Source organism: Parasteatoda tepidariorum, chromosome 7, assembly GCF_982258835.1.
Source record: "Parasteatoda tepidariorum strain Cologne lab strain chromosome 7, Ptep-v5.0, whole genome shotgun sequence".
Lineage (NCBI taxonomy): Eukaryota > Metazoa > Arthropoda > Arachnida > Araneae > Theridiidae > Parasteatoda > Parasteatoda tepidariorum.
This window is the reverse complement of record NC_141761.1, coordinates 78,772,975-78,780,765: the sequence shown is the minus strand read 5'-3', so window position 1 is coordinate 78,780,765 and position 7,791 is coordinate 78,772,975.

Below are 7,791 nucleotides of genomic sequence, written 5' to 3'. Positions count from 1 at the left end.
GATTTATATTTTCAGAAAATGTCCATAGGTACGGTTCATACTAAGCTGAGATTATTAACTAAATGCATATGCGGTACCGCATTTGTGAAATAACGCCTCAATCCTATTGAAAGTTAGTTACAACACTGGTAAAAAACTTATTTAACAACTTCATTTTGAATTCATTTAATATAACTTAATAAATTCAAAATTAACACTTTATTATTCGTCTACAGAACCAGTGGCAAGATTTAATTTTAAGATCTTGTTGCTGAGGACCATTCTCACAGAATGCGTTTCGTCACGCACTTCCGGTCACCGCAAAGAAAAGTGGAGAATGGTGAGTTTTTCGCAGAAAAATATAATTTAAAAATCAGATTCTTATTTTTCCCAGTCCCGCAGGGGCCTGATCGTTAAGACACGGTTCCCAGAAGATCACTGAAGTCAAGCATCACTGGCTACGGTCAGTGTGCGGGTGGGTGACCACTTGGATCAGTCTGCGTAGGGACCGAGGGTGTGCGATATTGGTCCTCGTTAAACTGTGCTACCGTAAAGTGCTCGACTTCGCGCGCAGGTCGTCGGGCTACCGAAGCGGGGGTGCCATTCCCTCCGCAGAGGATCAAAATTGTGATGGCATGTCTTCGGATCATCCTCCGGGATGTTTCCCAGACCGTCGCCAATAGCCCATTGTGCAGCTCTAGTGCGACGTAAATTAACAACAACAACATCATTAATTTAAGATGACACACTACAGACTACACAATAAAATTTTATAATTGTTAGATCTCGATATGAATTTCAACGTGTAACTTAAAAACAGAGTAGCTGAATTGTAGTTCAAATTAATCATTCAAAATTAAAAAATACTTACCAAGAAAACAATGATAAAAATTTATTAATAATTAACACAAAAACTATTTTAAGTAATTCGGATGATTCTGTATTGTTGTTTTCCGCATTACATAAATACCGAAATACAGTGAATTCGCGATAACTCGAATCTGATATCTGATAGGACTGACGAAAAGCTTCGACATATCGGAAGTTCGACTTACCGTTAGTTTAGGTTTTGGACTTTCAAAATATTGTCGAATTATTTAAATAATGCTTATTAATTACAAATCTTCTAAATGTTTACAATATTTAAGATCATTTTTCTGACAAGCCATTTACGATAAGACTGTTTAAGCACTTTATGATACCCTGGTCCATCGGCTGCAACTTTGCTGTTGTGTTTGGCGGGAGAAACTGCAAGTTTACTGCTTTCAAATTAGGTAGATCACTATGCGCTGTGCATTTATCCATAAAGAGTATCACTTTTCTTTTTTTGGCGAAGAATTTCCGACCCAATTTTCTTACATAGTCTTCAAATAAAACTGATGTCATCCAAAACTTTTTGTTAGACTTGTAATCCAAAGGATACGTTTTTACATTCTTGAAACATAATTTTTCCATGATTTCGGCATTTTCCGATAACAAGTAAGGGCGATTTCTCTGTCCCAGACGCATTTCCTTCAACTAGGACAGTCAAACTTTTCTTGCTCATTTTTCCCCCTGAGCAGTTTTCATCCTTAAACATCATAGTCTTATTTAAAAGACATTTAAAAAATAAACCCATTTCATCAATATTGAAAACATCATTTTAACTGTATGCTTGAAGTAAATTTAGTAACGTTTCATTTAACCACTGTTCAGATACTTCAAGAGGAACAGCTTTTAGCTTCTCCATGAAGAGTGCAAAAGACATTGTGTGAGTGTTGCAAAGGAAGGGGAGAGATATCAGCTCCTAGGTTTTTTTTTCTTGCTTTAAAAGATCCAAAAAAAATCGAGTAAAAGGGAGTAAAATTCGAGTAATCGAGAATAATTAATATGAAATTGAAGATAAAAGGGTCGGGACCTCATAAAAAAATCGAGTTATAGTAATATTCGAGTTATCGTACTTCGAGTTATAGCGAATTGACTGTATATACTATTCGATAAATAAGAAGAATGTTCTATAACTGTTACATTTCCTGCACGTTCTGAAATCACATTTATTCATTGGAATGAAATAAGCAATATGGATTTAAATAACTTCACTTTAATTTATAATGAATTAAATTAAAAAAATGTATTTTATCATAATACATACATCGGTAACAGAGTGCGATCACGAAATCGGAAGCTATCGGTTGCAATGCAAGTTTGCTGATATTAGAAAGGAAAGAAATATTGAGAAATTGTTCTTCAAATGTTGGGCGCGTTCTGTTTCAGAATCATTTACCAATGTTCTGGGTCATTTTTTCAAGTTCTTCTGCCTTTTCCTAAGAGAAATTTTGCTTCTAATTTGCTTCTGAAAAAAAAGCGCCCTACTCTATCAATGATTATGACAAGAACTAAATGAAAACTTAATAAATAGTAGCCTGAAAATATTCACCCCGTTAGAGGGCGTATTCAAGCGCTGTGATCGCATTTGATGACTAATCAGGTGCGGAACAACTTTCATTACACTTGATTTTTTACTGAGCAGTTTTGAGTTAACTTAATTCTTTACCGAAATTATTTTAAGACAAGTATTGCGTTTTCATCTGTGTGGTGCATTTTTGCTTTTCATTTGTATTCTCTTTACGACAAAACTATCTTTTTCTTTTTTTTTGGAGAAAAAAAAAACATGCACATTTCTGATTTTTTTTCTTTCATGTTATACTGCATATAAAAAAATTTATGTTTCAGAGAACTTCGAGAACACACGTTAAAATTTGAGGATAATTTCTGTCCTTCAAAAGTTTTGGAGAGCAACTAATGAAATTCGAGGACTGTTCTCATGATTTGAAGACGCCTGGGTCACCTTACCCTTACCAATAAAAACGCAACAAAAAGATTTTTCTATTTATAACTTGATTTTTTTTCCTCTTAAAAACCAATATGATTACCATTTGCACCCTTTTATCTACTCTGAATTTTATTTCCTCATAGCCTTTGTTTGTTATGCAATTCATTGAGTACAGTACTATTTTACTTAATGATAGTAAACGTTAGATGCTCTTATAGGCACAATTTAAGTAACAAAAATGTTCCAGATTACACCCCTGTCTATAAGCGCTTTACTGTATATAAGAGACACTAATCGTATTTTGTGACCAGGAGGTATGCATGCCTCTCACAAAACTCTCCATTTCGCAACCACACATTAACCCTTCTACAATGTCGATGTTTTAGTTTTTTCTGTTGCTTCACTTTGATTATTATTCCCCAACAATTCATCTAATAATTACATTTTGCAAAACTTCTTTTTTGAGTGAAATAAATTATATTTGTTAAAAAAGTAATATAAATATGTGACAAAGTTCAGTTATAAGTACTGACTTTAAAAAACCTTATTTAAAGCCATTTTGGGTGGCAAAAAACATTTAATGCATACATTACAATTTTGAAATACGTATGTGAAATGTTAAAGAACTCTCCTTCCACATGAATCTTCTTAAGGATCAAAATTTTGAATGGAGATATTGGACATTTTAATGAAAATTCCGTTCTCCAGGGTCTTTTTCTTTTGTACTTTTTTAATTAAACAATTTTCAAAGGAAAAAAAATGACTGAAAAATGTGACCGGTTGTTTATTTAAGTCGCCATTTTTTTTAGGCTCGCCAAGTGAGGAGTGGTTAATTTTCAGGTCTAGCTCTTCGGTCCTTAACCGGTTATTTAAGTCGCCATTTTTTTCTGGCTCGCCAAGTGGCGAGTGGTCCTTACTTCACTTTTCCCTATACTTTTTTCATACCTCTACTACATATATGTGAGGGGGGCATATCTTGATATACATCTCAAAATTATTTAAATTTTAGAAAATTGTGAGTATGGTAAAAACTAAAGAAATCCATTCTTCCTCAAAAGAAAATATTATATCTTTCTTTCGAAGAAGAATATATCAAGATTATTTACTTTAAGGATTTTTTTACCCCATTCAAACACTAAAAAGACGTTACTTCAATCCAAAGCACTTGATTGCTTCGACTCTTTATATAAATTCTATAGGAGTTTGAGAACATTGTTATAACTTCTTTAAATCATTCTTCAATTTCAGTTAAAAATTAATTAAACACTTGGTATGATTTTTTAAGAAAAAGCGGTGTCTTCTAAAATTCAACATAAAGTCCACTTTTTGTTTTTATCAATGTTTTATGTGAGTCAAAATTATATGGTAAAATTATAGGTTTTGCTGTCGACACATCTCTATAATATTCTTCTCATACAGTAGAGAATTTAAATTTAATTATTAAAGTAAACCTAAAAACACTTTGCGACTTTTTTACAATTATTTAAATCTCTATCTTAACATCGATGAAAAATGCCAAATGTCGATGCAGGTTGGAAAAAACCGGGTTTTTTTTCAAGGAAAAAAAAAAAAAAAAACAGATATTTTTTTGGCTTAAACTGAGTTATCTAGGTTTATTTAAAACAAAAGGTTAAATGACTTGTTAAGTTCCAAATAAAAAGTAATTAAATCATTAAAAAGTATTTCATAGAATTCTTAACTATTGATTAAGAATACATAAAAAATTACCTTTGAACATAAATATGTGATCATGATAAAAAAAAAAGCATAATACTTACATTTTTTCAATATGGATATTTATTCATGGACTTGACAAGCAAATAATTATTTTTTATCTAAACATCTTTTTAGTAGTGACTATATGTAAAAGTTAGTTTACCTCTTTAATTGTAAGTATGCATAAAAATGTCGCAATTCAACATTATTTACATTAGAGTAATTATTTAGTAGCATACACTTGGTAACACATCAATTATTCGTTCCAAATCAATCAATTCTTGTTTTTGATTTATTTATTAATTACAAATTTTAATTTAAATGAGCGTGATATATTCAAGTTAAAATGTTTTTCAATTAAAATTCATTGAATAATAAAAAGAAATGAAAAAGACAAATGGACTGCATAAATATAAAATTTTAAATGTAAGTACTAGTACCAACGGTTTGGAAAATAAAGAATAAATTACTTTTTTTTGTCATTTATTGCAACATTATGGAATCTTAAATTTAGCAACATTCTTATTGTTGTATGGCAGCATTAAATAAATAAGAGAAAAAAAATATTTTAAATGAATTTAATATTTTTCTTTAACAGATTTTTTTAATATGAAAAATTTAAGTTGAAAATTACAATAATGAATGTAATTAAATGCCATAAGCATATGTACAATGCAAATTTATTTACCCTGGTGACACAAAATAATTCTAAAATTAAACTAAAAACATTACATTAAGAAAAGCACCGTATTCCCATATATACTTTAGATTGTAGCGAACATGATGTATTAAACAAGTAGATAAAAATAAGCTCTTTGAGGAACAACAATACATTTATCTTCAATAATCACATTATCAAATTTTAAAAACTATAGAACAAGGTCATTTAATTTGTATTAAATATTTTAACGAGATATTGTTACTTAATTTAAATTCTGCTCTCATATTATTTAACAATCGGAGATGGCAACTTTCTTTCACAGTAGAAAAAAAACAAGCTTCTTCCAACCTAAATGGAAGAAACTCTTTTTTAAAAAGAAATATCAAATATCTAAATAATTGTTTTAAACAATTCATAATTGCAATATACTTTAAATATTAATTTTTGTGGCATTTAATACATCAATTTTAAATAATTAAAATCTAATAAGGAGAAAAAAATTCCAGAATTTTTTATGAATTTCTCGAAAAAATTTAATAACTAATTTGCAATATTTCATGTCAAAGAATAAAAAAACTTAATTTTATATAATTATATATAAAAAAATATTAAATTAACATCAAATTTAATTAATATCACTAAATTAACAAATCACATACATCTAAGAAACACATATTAAATTCTTAATAATAAACAGCATACCAATTTTTATAATCAAATAATATTAAGTATGAATGCTCAAATCAAATCTTAGATAATATACATACAACTGAAAATTCTCCAAAAATCTAAGTAATACATAAATAATTTTTTCTTTAAAAAAAGTAAATGAAAAACTTTAAACTTTCTGTTAATATATTAAATTTAATTTATTAAAATTTGAGTTATTCTTATAACACTTATTGTTAAAGAATTGTATTGGTCATTTTTAATTTATTCCATTTAATCCAGTTTCTTCGTATATTTTAAGTTTTTCCCACCATCTTGGAAAAAATAGGTTTCTTCTGAACGAAATGACAACCTGTTTAACAAAGATATTTTTTTAAGGAAAAAACCGCTTGGTTTAAACGAGACAACTTTTAGTGTATTGCTAAAGTTTAATATTTTTTCCCTAAATGCAGAAAAATTATGCTAGTGAGCAATTTTTTTTTGTTGATAGATCTTAGCATGAGATTTTTTAATAGATCTTAGTTACTTCGTATCGCTGATCTCAAATCTGCAATAGGTTTCTGTCTCCAAGCTACAATTTTTTAAATGACATTTTTAGTCTATTTTTTGTCAAAATGTAGAGGCTTTAAAAACTTTTTACATAGTAGGGCATCGCGTAAATGATGTGACAAACTTTTAGGGGAGTTAGGCACATCATTAGGATAAAAATTGCATAGGAACCCATGCCCGAAAATGTCGTCGTAAGTAAGTTAGGGGGCGCTTCTCTTTTAATGACCTATTCAGAAGCACACGTCAACAGTGGCGTATAACGACATTTCAGTGCATGGGTTCTAATGCAATTCAAACCTAATAATGTGCTTTAACTCCCCCAAAGGTTTCTAGCAACATTTGCGTAACCCCCTCAGGGTGCGTAGCCAAATCTTTGAATAAAAAATAAGCACTTTTTAAAAACTTTTCAAGCACTTTACAAAAATTTTCAAGCACTCAAAAAATTCATATCTAATCAATGATATTATTGAAAAACAAAACTTTTTATAAACAGTTTCAGCGTTAAAAAAACCCCAAAAAGAAACGGACGTAAATCGAAACAATCAGTACTTTCCCACATCACCGAGTGAATTCAACCTGACCCTGAACTCAGAACAAAAGTACCCTTACCCCCCACGTCAAAAAAAGTGTTAGAAGTAAAATAAATAAACAAGAACAAAATTAAAAAGAAAAACATTTCATAAGGATCTGATATTCTCTATCCGAATTGGAGCACTCGGGTTTCGGTTTCAAGTGTGCGCGCATGCGCAAGTCATAACGTGGGTACGACATGAAGTCCGCGTGAATGATTACGTAGCAAACTCCCCATTTTTCGTGAAATGCATGGGATCCACCAGATATCACTGAAGGGAAGAAAAAAAAATTATTCGGGAAAAAAAGCACTTTTTAAAAACGCCAGCTGAAAAAACGCCAGCTGAAATACCCCCCAAAAGCACCTTTAAGTACTTTTTACAAACGCTACGCACCCTGCCCCTAGTATATACTTGTTCTTAAACTTGTACTTTTCGACAAAAAAATTGACTAAAATTGTCATTTTTAAAAACATCTGCAGCTGTAGGAGAAAAAAATCATTCCAGATTTGAAATTCCCCATACCCAAATTAAGCAATATCAAGTTTTTGTATAAATGCAACAAAAAATTTGTCCCTTTATGTTATCATTCAGTTTTATGAAATCAGCTGCCTTATAAAATCGCGTGTTCTCAAAATGGAAGTGATCTTAATAGGCGGCGGGCATTGTACTTCTATCCGGTTTTTTTCTTCCTTGAAGAGCAATTTTCTTAGCTGTGACTCCTGTTTCATCAATGGAATTAGTAAGATTGTATAAAACCCAAAATCCTGTGGGGAAAGACCACAAGACAATGCCAACCTTCATCTATCAAAAGGTACCTCAAGATTGAATCAAGT